The following is a 12,272-nucleotide window of genomic DNA, read 5'->3' as shown; positions in this document are numbered from 1 at the left end:
CTGATGCTCTCTTCTGGTGTGTCTGAAATAGCTACAGTGTACTCTTACGCATAAATAAAATAAATAAATCTTTAAAAAAAATAAAATAAAATATGAGGTTGGCTCTCTTTGCTCCTCTCTTTGCTCTTTTGCTCTTCCTCTCTTCCCCTCTTCCCCTTTGTCCCTTCTCTCCCCATTCCCCTCCCAAATTCTCTCCACGTGCTCATGACTGGCCTTTACTCTCTTCTTCTACCTTTCTTCTCTCATTAAACCTCTCCGTGGAGGGGGAGGGGGTGTGTGTGTGAGTGGGGGGAGGGGGGAATGAGGTTGACCAGTCTTCCTGTGTAACAGAGGTTTAAAAGGAGGCTGGTCGACAAAACGTTTTTTTGTGGTTTTTATCTCTCTCTCTCTCTCTCTCTCTCTCTCTCTCTCTCTCTCTCTCTCTTTCTCTCTCTCTTAATCAACTCGGAAGTCGATCTGCTGTCCCTTTTATTAAAAGCCAAAGTATTAAGTGGCGAGCCGATGTTTCAACTTTCACCATTCTGTTCCTTTCACCAAAAAGAGGGGGTTCTTTGGCTTTTCCTTTCCTTTTTGAAACAAAACGAAAGGAGGAGCTCGACCAGTTGGCCTAGCTTCCCTGTTCCTTTTCCCTCTTCCACGGTATGCTCGATGAAATAAAGTAAATAAATGAAGTTTCTAGTTATGTATTTGTTTGGGAGACCCGAACTCTCTCTCAAGAGAGAGTTGCATCTTCCGCTGCCGCCGCCCCCCCCCCCCCACACACACACAAGGCCTCCTCCCTGTATGTGGGGGGAGGGGGAGGGGTGGACAGGAGCTAGCTGAGAGGGGGTGGGGTGGGGCGGGGCTGGAGAATATGCAGGTTCCTGAAGGTCAGTCGGGGAAGTACTGCTGCTGCCCTAGCACGCTTCAGTGCCTCTTTAGAGTTTAGAGTTTTCTAAAGTTTTCTGCCTGAAATCAGCGAGTGATGATTTCACTGTGAAATGATGTCTGATCATCGCTCTCGCTGTCCTGTCAGGGCTCCGGCTCCTGGCAAATGTCTGACTGAAGGAAACCTTAGTTAGACTCACACCCAGCTGTTTGGAAATGGTAATGGAGTTGATAGCACACCCTGGGGGAAAGAGGCAGACTCCCTTTTTGCTCACTCTCAATTCCCAGCCTCGCCCTGCCAGCTCGGGGATTTCTAAGTAAGGGTGAATCTGGACCATATATGTACAGGGTTTGGCGTTTCTGATTCATGTTTAATGTTTAGTTAAATAAAGCTTGTCAAGGGCTGGAGAGATGGCTCTCCACAGAGGTGGTTCCCCTTTTCTTAACCCGACTGGGACAGAAGTGCAAACTATCATCTACCTATCTGGGAGTGGAGTGGTTGGATACAGGGAGATGGAGCATTTGCAGTTAGTAAAGTTCTGCTGTCGGTTTTGTTTTGTTTTGTTTTGTTTTGTTTTGTTTTGTTTCCTTTCATTTTTGGATAGATTTTTTGGATAGCCTTTTTTTTTTCTTTTTAAATACAAATTTTGTTTTCTGTGCAACATTCTGATCATAGTTTCCCATCGCAAAGCTCTTTCCAGATCCTTCCTCCCCATCCACCACCCCGTACTAACCCAGGCCTGCCCTTAGATGTGGTTGATGCATACCCAGGTGAGTCTCCATTGGAGAAAGGACGATATTCCCATCTCCTATGACTGTCAATGGCAGATGACTTAAATGCCAGTGACTTCGGACTTGACTCCATTTTCCCCTCTGAGAACTGGGTTTGGATCTGTTGAACGCAGGCAGGCCCTCGGTTTTGAAACAAACAAACAAACAAACAAACAAACAAACAAACAAACACACCAAAAAATATTTAAAGCAGGCAACAACTGTCTGCACGCCAAGAGACTGTTGACTCCTCTTTGGAGCTAGTACGATGTGAAACTTGCTTAATAAAGTAGAGTCCACACAACACAAAGGGAACACTTTAACAAATTATGAAGGAGAGAGGGGGGGGTATGTTTATCTACCTCCTCTTGTTTCTCAGACCAGAGATTTCATCTTCCTCTGTCTCTCGAGTGCTGGTGGCTTTGCTGCTGGTTTGGGGGGGGGATTGGGATAGGGATAGGAAGAGAAAAGGCTTGAGTGCTGATTTTAAAGCTCTCTCTCTCTCTCAAGCTCTCTCTCTCTAAAGCTCTCTCTCTCTCTCCCCCCCTCCTTCTCTCTCTCTTTACACACACACACACACACACACACACACACACACACACACACACACTCACTCACTTCCTAGGATGAAAGAAAAGAAATGAAAAGGAAGGCACCCATGGTGATGCATGACTTTGATCTCACTTTGGTCTCAGCACTGGAGAGGAAGATAGGAAGACCTATCTAGATGCAACGTGAAGAAGGCCTATGTCAGATGAGTTAATGGCTAGGGAACTGTTAGCTGGCTAGTCTGCCATTTTGTTGCAGTTGCTAATATTATAAGGACACTTTCTCATTGGTTGTTTCTGCTGTTGCTGCCAGAATTCATTACATATTCTGTTAGGCTCTTCTGTGTGATAACACACTCAGAAACCGAACACTGTAGGAGTCAGTCTAACTGCTTTCTTTGTTGTCTAGTTACCCGCAATAATCTTGGACCTGAACTGAACACCCAGCAGCACTTCCCGCACCCACCCATGTATAAGCTTTTATAACCTGGACCACCAACACTAGAGCGACAGGGCAGACAGAGACTATTTGGAACCGGACTTCCATTTTGAGTTTTTGTTTGTGTTCTTGTTTTTTTCTCCTGTCCTGTCCTGTCCTGTCCTGTCCTGTCCTGTCCTGTCCTGTCCTCTCTGTCTGTCTGTCTGTCTGTCTGTCTGTCTGTCTGTCTGTCTGTCTGTAAATCCACACATATAGTTCTTTCCACATCTTATATCTCAAAACAAATAATGCTTGCTGTGATCCTCATTTCATTCAAGGGTACTACTCTCTAGACCAGAGGAGCCCCCTTACAATTCTCCACAGGTAGTGATGACCGGAGTGTTCAGTGCGACTAAGCAGGAATTATATGGTTGCCGCCATTATGCTTGATCTTACCGAAGGTAGGGTTGCGGGGCATGGTTGCCACGATGGCGACCAGTAGACCGTGATTGAGGAGACGGAACAATAATTAACCTACAATTCTCCCTCTCTGTCAACTGTTTCTCTGTCACTCTCTGTCTCTCTTCCCTCTTTCCCTCCCCCGTCTCTCAGACCTGAATGCCTCCTCTGTTGAACACACAAACACACGCGCCGAGAGAGCGAGAGAGCGAGAGAGCGAGAGAGCGAGAGAGCGAGAGAGCGAGAGAGCGAGAGAGCGAGAGAGCGAGAGAGCGAGAGAGAGAGAGAGAGAGAGAGAGAGAGATCTGTTAATCTGTTTGTCTCCCTCCCCTAGTTTTTCAGACAGGGTTTCTTTATGAAAAGAAAGAAACTGGTAGCTGTAGGCTGGTAGCTGCTGGCTGTTAAAGGTCTAGGTAAAACAATGTGATGGCCTAAGAGGAAAATAAAGAAACAGATACAATTAACTGTTAAGGCCTAGATGCCGTGTGAATGAGGCCTACATCAGATTGGTTAAGATAACTGTCACCTGGCTAGCCTGCCATTTTAATATTGCAAGGACGCCTTCTCATAGGTTGTTTCTGCTGTCACTGCCAGAGTTCATTACATATTCTGTTAGGTTCTGTATGACACACACTCAGAAACCAAACATTGTAGAATCCAGTGTGTCCTTGAGTGCGTGTCTACAATGCGTGCGTGCGTGCGTGCGTCTGTGCATGCGTGTGTCCATGGCCATGCTAGAGCCCACTCCAGATTTGTGTTTCAGAGATCTTTACTTATTTATTTTTCCTGCCTTGGCTTGTGTAGGCACTAAGTCACCACACTTCCCGAAAAACAAAATGAAACAAAACAAAACAAAATCCACCAACAAATGGACCAAACCCAAACCCCAAGCCAGACAAACAAATATTCCTGCCTGCCTGTCTGTCTATCAGGGCTACAACAGAGAGAAGTGGAATCTTGAATGAACAAAACTAGAATACCTAAGTCTGCCTGTTTCCCCTCTTCCCACCCTCCCCTGCCCCCCAGCCCATCCCCTAGAGCTGGTCTAGCATGTTCTCTGACCCTGGGGGTGCGGTGAACCGGCCTGCCTTGCTAAACTCTGTAGTGTATAAACTTGGTAACTCTAGAAAGCAGGAGCTGAAAATGTGCAGATAAGGTGGTGGTCGAGCTGTGTGTGTGTTGGTGTGGGAGGGAGACTGCTTCGGTAACTGCTGCTTTTCAATGTCCGGCTGAAACTCTGTGCTTATGATGTATCTTTTGGTTTATTCGATTTTACTTACTGTCTATTGGGTTTGCATTTGATTTTTATTGATTTTATTGATATTTATGTTTAACTATTTTGACCTGGCTAAATGACTGACTGACTGACTGACTGACTGACTAAGTCTACCTGGCATACAGGAGGAATTCAAGGACGAATGATTGTTTAAGTATGACAAAAAAAGTAAGTAAGTAAGTAAGTAAGTAAGTAAGTAAGTAAGTAAGTAAGGGGGTTGGGGATTTAGCTCAGTGGTAGAGCGCTTGCCTAGCAAGTGCAAGGCCCTGGGTTCTGTCCCCAGCTCCGAAAAAAAAGAAAGAAAAAAAAGTAAGTAAGTAAGTAAGTAAGTAAGTAAGTAAGTAAGTAAATAAATAAATAAATAAATAAATAAATAAATAAATAAATACGATCATTTAGAAGTAATATAGGCAGAAGGAGAACATGTGGCTGTGGATGGTCTGAGGCTTCTGGCTGCTTTTGGGTGCCTCTTCACCTTTCTGCACGTGCAAACTGAGTTTAATTAAGTTCTGTTTCCCTAGAGGCTGGGAAAGGGAGAAACAGAAGTGACCTGGAACATCAGGGCTAATGGCCGGCTGCTTCCATCTTGGTGAGGTCAGGTGTCAGCCAAGCTGGCTGCCAACCATCCACAGTTGAATCCAAAGTGCCCAAATGGGACACTATAACAAATCATGTATACAGATTTGTGTATATAGAAAACATTTTTCCTTTCTCTTCTTTTCTTTTCTTGAGAAATTCAGCTGGTCCTGATGTCTTTCCCTCGGTGTGTCCCTCTGTCATCTCTCTCTCTCTGTCTCTTTGTCTTACTGTCTCTGTCTGTCTCTGTCTGTCTCTGTCTCTGTCTCTGTCTCTGTCTCTGTCTCTCTCTCTCTCTCTCTCTCTCTCTGTGTGTGTGTGTGTGTGTGTGTGTGTGTGTTCCTTAATCTCAGCAGCACTACTCATCCAATCGATTTTTCCTCTCCCCTTGTCTCCTTCACATGGCTATTACCCCACCTTAAACAGCACTAGAAGAGCCTGGCAGGCAGATATCTACCCTCTATGCTGTCAGAATTTTTTTTTTTTTTTTTTTTTTTAAAGTCAAAACCTGGATTCTCAGGAGCCATGTGGTGTGTCCTCCTAGGTTCTGGTGCCCTCTTCTGGCATGCAGACATATAGTCAGCAGAGAGAGCTGTGTGGGTGGCCGAGGCAGGCAGAGTGGACCTCTGTGAGCTTGAGGCTAGATAAGTCTACGGAGCAAGTTCCATGACTGCCTGGGCTATACCAAAAGAAACGTACCTTGAGGCAAAACAAAACAAAGCAGAAAAGGTTCTGCTTTTATTTTACAGACATGTGTTCTCTCTAGTCCTATTGACTATAGAAGTTTGATCATGAAGTCACATTGATTTTTATTACAGAGTTTATTTGTGTGTGTGTGTGTGTGAGAGAGAGAGAGAGAGAGAGAGAGAGAGAGAGAGAGTTTTTTCTTTAATCTTCAAACATATTTTTTATTGTTTATTTATTTTATGAGCACACTGTCACTGTCTTCAACACACAAGGAGAGGATTCCATTACAGATGGTTGTGAGCCACCATGTGGTTGCTGGGATTTGAACTAAGGATCTCTGGAAGAGCAGTCAGTGCTCTTCACCGCTGAGCCGTCTCTCCAGCCCTGAAACAATATCTTGAATAAACAATAACAAAAACACTAAAACTAAGTCTGCCAGTTTTCCTCTTTCTTTCTCTCTCTCTCTCTCTCTCTCCCTCTCCCTCCCTCCCTCCCTCCCTTCCTTCTTTCTTCCTTTCTTTCTTTTTCTTCAGATAGGATTTCTTAGTGAATGATATTTATGTTGATATAAATTTTTTACGTACTTTTGACTGGCTAACTAACTAGCTAAGTCTGCCTGTCCTAAAGAAGGAGTTCCCCTGCCACAACTAAATACGTGCATAGAAAAAAAATATATAATTATTAACTTGGGATGAAACTAATGTAACAAGCAAGCAAACAAACGCACAAACAAACAAAGTAGGGATGGTGGTGCTGGGTGCCTGGTATATGGGAGATGGGAGACCTGTGGTCTAGAGCGTCCAGAGCTCTGGCCTCCATACTCTGGACTGCATTCTCTCTAGCAATCTTCCCAAAGTGGCTGTATTTAACCATGTTTTTATTTTTTAAATTGGCTCTCTCTCTCTCTCTCTCTCTCTCTCTCTCTCTCTCTCTCTCTCTCTCTTTCTCCCTCCCTCCCTCCCTCCCTCCCTCCCTCCCCCCACCACACACACAGAGGCACGTGTGAACAAGGGAATGCAAATGCACAAAATAAGTATGTTTTGATCAGAGTGAAAACAAATCACGGGAATTTTAACCATTCCACCATCATTCCACCATTCTTTTAATTTACTCTCTGTGTTTAGTCTTCCAAAGAGGGTGGCAGGTGTGTGGTTTGGTGAGTGCCGGCTGGCGGTGGCAGCGAGGAACAGAGAACAACAACAACCCCCCCCTCCCCCCCATCGGGATCGGTGGAGGGTTTTAAAAATGAGTGAGCCATTTAAAAATGGTGTGGAACTGAGGTCGCCGCCACCCTCCCCTCACGCCGGAGTTTGGACGCTCCCTTTTCCTAACTGTGCCTGTTCCTTGCTAATTGTTAACCGATTCGAGAGTGCATGTCCTTTCACTTAGAGGTGGCCTGTTTTCACCGCTCCGTCCTACTTTCCTTTTCTGGGTGCCTGAGGGGGTTGGCCCCGAGTCCATCCCGCGTTCACTGTGTTCCGGCGGGACAACCGGGACCGTTTGTGCCATTCGGGAGAAGTGGTGGGTACCTGCCCCGTTGTGCGTGGGTGAGTGTCCCCCTGAGCTAGGGAGGTCACTCTGGAGAGACGGAATGAGTGTGTGTGGCGGCGGCGGCGCGTGACAGTCTGTATTGGTTTGCTTGATCGAGATCGCTGTCGGGCGACACCTAGTGGCGACAAGTTTCCGCAACGCTCCTGTCCCCCGGTTGGTGACAAAGGACGGGGAAGTGCCTGTGGTGAGCCGGCCAGGGTGAGAGGGTGACAGGCAAGCAGGCGGGTGCGCGACGGAGACGCCGTCCTGTCTGGGGACCATCTCTAGCTAGGAGGTTGTACCTGGAGAACTTCAGGGGAGGAGGGTGGCTGTACGACCTATTGGGACACAAGGAGGGGTTGGTGGCAGCTGGATGAGGTCGACCAGAAGGCTTGGGCCCCGTCCCGGATTTTTTTTTTTTTTCCAATTTTTTTTTTTAAATTTTTTATTTTATTTTATTTTATTTTTTTTATTTCTTCCCTCCTCTCCGGTCCCAGCCAGCGGGACCATAGACACTTTTGAGGCCGAGAGGGTGCTGTGTCCCCGGCCTCCGAGCCGAGGTGGCCCGGCTAGGGGGCGCCACGGAGTTTTTTTTTTTTTTTTTCTTTTCCAGGAGTCCCTTCGGTCCCAGCCAGCGGGACCATAGACACTTTTGAGGCCGAGAGGGTGCTGTGTCCCCGGCCTCCGAGCCGAGGTGGCCCGGCTAGGGGGCGCCACGGAGTTTTTTTTTTCTTTTCCAGGAGTCCCTTCGGTCCCTGATAGCGGGAGCCTGGACCTCTGAGGCCGAGAGGGTGCTGTGTCCCCGGCCTCCGAGCCGAGGTGGCCCGGCTAGGGGGCGCCACGGAGTTTTTTTTTTTTTTTTCTTTTCCAGGAGTCCCTTCGGTCCCTGATAGCGGGAGCCTGGACCTCTGAGGCCGAGAGGGTGCTGTGTCCCCGGCCTCCGAGCCGAGGTGGCCCGGCTAGGGGGCGCCACGGAGTTTTTTTTTTTTTTTTTTCTTTTCCAGGAGTCCCTTCGGTCCCTGATAGCGGGAGCCTGGACCTCTGAGGCCGAGAGGGTGCTGTGTCCCCGGCCTCCGAGCCGAGGTGGCCCGGCTAGGGGGCGCCACGGAGTTTTTTTTTTTTTTTTTTTCTTTTCCAGGAGTCCCTTCGGTCCCTGATAGCGGGAGCCTGGACCTCTGAGGCCGAGAGGGTGCTGTGTCCCCGGCCTCCGAGCCGAGGTGGCCCGGCTAGGGGGCGCCACGGAGTTTTTTTTTTTTTTTTTCTTTTCCAGGAGTCCCTTCGGTCCCTGATAGCGGGAGCCTGGACCTCTGAGGCCGAGAGGGTGCTGTGTCCCCGGCCTCCGAGCCGAGGTGGCCCGGCTAGGGGGCGCCACGGAGTTTTTTTTTTTTTTTTTTTCTTTTCCAGGAGTCCCTTCGGTCCCTGATAGCGGGAGCCTGGACCTCTGAGGCCGAGAGGGTGCTGTGTCCCCGGCCTCCGAGCCGAGGTGGCCCGGCTAGGTGGCGCCACGGATTTTTTTTTTTTCTTTTCCAGGAGTCCCTTCGGTCCCTGATAGCGGGAGCCTGGACCTCTGAGGCCGAGAGGGTGCTGTGTCCCCGGCCTCCGAGCCGAGGTGGCCCGGCTAGGGGGCGCCACGGAGTTTTTTTTTTTTTTTTTCTTTTCCAGGAGTCCCTTCGGTCCCTGATAGCGGGAGCCTGGACCTCTGAGGCCGAGAGGGTGCTGTGTCCCCGGCCTCCGAGCCGAGGTGGCCCGGCTAGGGGGCGCCACGGAGTTTTTTTTTTTTTTTTTCTTTTCCAGGAGTCCCTTCGGTCCCTGATAGCGGGAGCCTGGACCTCTGAGGCCGAGAGGGTGCTGTGTCCCCGGCCTCCGAGCCGAGGTGGCCCGGCTAGGTGGCGCCACGGATTTTTTTTTTTTTCTTTTCCAGGAGTCCCTTCGGTCCCTGATAGCGGGAGCCTGGACCTCTGAGGCCGAGAGGGTGCTGTGTCCCCGGCCTCCGAGCCGAGGTGTCCCGGCTAGGGGGCGCCTCCGAGACTTTATTTTTTCCAGGATCCTCCCCGGTCCCTGCCAGCGGGAGCATGGACTTCTGAGGCCGAGGGGAAGCTGTGTTCCAGGCTATCTACCATGGCCTCCTCGGTCTGTGAGCACTCAGGGTTCTAAGGTCGACCAGTTGTTCCTTTGCGGTCCGGTTCTCTTTCTACATGGGGACCTCTTGGGGACACGTCACCGAACATGACTTCCAGACGTTCCGTGTGGCCTGTCATGTTTATCCCTGTGTCTTTTACACTTTTCATCTTTGCTATCTGTCCTTATTGTACCTGGAGATATATGCTGACACGCTGTCCTTTTGACTCTTTTTGTCATTAAAGGACGTTGGAAGAGGCTTGCACCAAGGCTGTTTGCTTGTCCAGCCCTAGCTCTTTTCTTCTGCGCATGGGCCTCTTCGATGCTTGAAGCTTAGCGTCCCCCCCATGAGTACGCGCTTCCTGCTTTCCCGTGCTTGCTTGCCTGTGCTCTCTGGGGCAGCTTTATGACAACCGTCCCGCGTGTCAGGCGTTCCCGATTTCCCCGTGGTGGTTGTCGTCCGTTACCGGTAGGAGTCGTTGGTGCCGAGTGCGACTGGAAGGGTTTTCCCGTTTGGTGCTAGTGACCCCCTGGCGTGCTCCTCTGCGGCCGACCGGTTTTTTTATTTGTTTTTTTTTTTGTTTTTTTTTTTTTTGTTTTTTGGAAGGAGTTCCCGAACCTCCGCTGCTTGGTGGTGTGTCCCTTTCTTTCCTGCTGTGTGCCTCCCGAGTTGCACCTTTTCTCCTTCGAAGGGGATTTTATTTTTTTATTTTTATTTTTTTTTTATTTTTATTTTTTTTGAAGGAGTTCCCGAACCTCCGCTGCCCGTTGAGTCCCGTTCTTCCACGCCACGTGCCTCCCGAGTGCAACGCTTCCTTTTTTTTCTCGCCCTCGAGAAGGGTAAATTTTTTTTTTTTTGTGTGTGTGTGGCAGTGTTAGCGACTTCTTCCCGTGCTCTCTCTCGCTCTTCTCGCTCGTATTCCCGTCCAGTGCGTGTTAGAAAGCTCTCACGCCCGTTGTTCCCGATGCATGGCGTGTCTCGCTCCCGTTGGATCGATGTGGTGCTGCCGCGTTCTCTTCGGGCCGGGGCCTAAGCCGCGCCAGGCGAGGGACGGACATTCATGGCGAATGGTCATTCAGCGCGAATGGCGACCGCTCTTCTCGTTCTGCCAGCGGGCCCCTCGTCTCTCCTCCCCATTCCTTTGCAGGGTGGTGTGTGGAAGTCAGGGGTGCGGCTGTCCGGCACGAGCGCTGACCCGCGCACACTTGTTGCTGTGGTTCGCGGTGTCCCTGTGGACGTGTCGGGGGCGCTTGCCCCCACGCCGTTCACTGCTTCGCGGCCCTCTTCCCCCGTGCCGGGGGAAGGTGGTAGACCCGCTGCGGTGCATACCCTTCCCGAATGGTGTGTGCACGCGCCCTGCTTTGTGTGAGCCTTGCGGTGCTCCTGGAGCGTTCCGGGCTTTGACCACCAAGGTGCCCGCTTCTGAGTTGGCGGTGGCGCTTCCCGCTCCCCGGCGTGCCTCCTGTGCTCCATGGTGCTTGTGCCTTTACGCTTTCCCTTGTCCTAGTTGCCGGCTTTCTGCACGGTGACAGAAAAGGGGGGGGGTCGAGGAGTTGAGTGTGCGGTTAAAAGGCTCCTTCCGTTGGGTGAGCGCCCACCCCGTGCCTATGTTTTTGGTGCCTTCACCCGCGGGCCCTGCGCGGTTAGGGTGGTGCTGAGCGATCGCGGCTGGCCCTTTTTAAAGACCGGACTCCCTCAAGTCAAGGCTCCTCCTTTGTGTGCGCCTTGAAGAGGCCTGGCCCTCGGCGGGGACCTGTCGCAGGTCCCCCCGGTCCGCGAATGCTCAAGAAGACCCCGGAGAAAGAGACCTTTGCCGATACCGCAGACCCCCCACCAGCTGGCGCGTGGTCCTTCCCGTTCTGTCCCGCGCCTGTTGCTCGTTTCCCGTTGCGTGCACGGAGCCCTTGGCTGCTCGTCGGTGTTGGGTTCGTCCCGCCCTCAGTGAGGAATTTGCCTTCTCTAGCTATCTTCGGAAAGGGCTTTACGATCTCCGAGGGGCTTCTCCCGGATGGTCCCCTCGGCTGCCCGCCCTGACCTCAGCCTTCTGCGCGCAGCGTTTGCTCTCTCGCCTACCGCGACCCGCGCCTCCCCGCTCCGAGTACGAGGAGGGATCACGCGGGACGGGGCTCTGTCGACCTGCCGCTGTGCGGAGCTTGTGGGGGAGATTGGGTTTCTGGTGGCAGGTGGCGGGGAAGGGCCGTGCACACGCCCGCGTGCGCGGTACCCCCTCTCACCGCGAGGGGTCGTCGCGGGACGGGTGGGTTTGGAAGGGCGGCGCTGGGCTCCCGGTCCCACCCGCCTCCGTTTCCCCCGTGCCCTCCGTCGCGTGTGCGTCCCTCCCACGCGCGTCCACGTCCCGGCCACTCTCGCGGCGAGGTCGTGTCGCGTGTGGTGCGTGCCGCGTGCTCTCGGGCGTCTGCGGTTGCCGCCTCGTCCCCCCCTTCCACGGCAGCGTTCCCACGGCCGGTGGAGATCGCGGGAGCCGTCCTACCCCCCCTTCCCCCTCCGCGGGGCTCTCGAGGGTCCGTGAACCGCGGGGTTGGCCTCGCTCTCGGGGGCGGACTTCTTGTTTGGGGGAACCGGCGGTCGGCCGCGTCCGGCGCGTCGTCGGACGTTGGGACCCGCTGCCACGCGGGGGTCTTCGTCGGTTGGCGTCGGCGTCTGCCTCGGTTCTCTCTCGCGTCGGCTGGCGTCTCCTCGGGCTCCCGGGGGTTGTCCGTTGGTTTCGGGTCGGCTCGGTGCCGCGGGCGTGGCGGGACTGCTCCGGGTTGGGTGCAGTGTGATTCCCGCCGGCTTGGCTCGCGTGCCCGGTCGCCGCCCGAGCGGCCTCCCGGTCCCTTGTGAGGCGTCTCCCGCGGGGGGTGCCGCTGCGGCCGGCCCTGCCGTCGACGGTCCTCGTTCTGCCGGTTCGCTCCCCCTCCCCGCCCGCCGGCGTTCCTTTCTCTCTCGCTCCTCGTCTGGCCGACCCGCGGCCGTGCTGCCGGGCCCCTCCTCAACGGGGGGGGCAGCCGGGCGCGCACG

General features: G+C 52.2%; 1 long non-coding RNA gene across 2 annotated transcripts in view; it reads left to right on the top strand.

Moving 5' to 3' along the window:
• The first annotated feature begins 6,824 nt into the window (after positions 1 to 6,824).
• Positions 6,825 to 12,272, top strand: part of LOC147997677 (uncharacterized) — an 18,762-nt gene continuing 13,314 nt past the window's right edge. The window contains exon 1 of one of the 2 annotated variants that reach the window (XR_015647614.1): positions 6,825 to 7,123. This is a non-coding gene — a long non-coding RNA (uncharacterized LOC147997677). Of the gene's footprint in view, positions 7,150 to 12,272 lie in introns of both variants that reach the window. The other variant, XR_015647616.1, reaches the window with a different exon arrangement.

Source organism: Rattus norvegicus, unplaced genomic scaffold (assembly GCF_021556685.1).
Source record: "Rattus norvegicus strain SHRSP/BbbUtx unplaced genomic scaffold, alternate assembly SHRSP_T2T unassigned-0000078, whole genome shotgun sequence".
Classification (NCBI taxonomy): Eukaryota; Metazoa; Chordata; class Mammalia; order Rodentia; family Muridae; genus Rattus; species Rattus norvegicus.
This window is presented reverse-complemented; position numbering and strand designations above follow the sequence as displayed.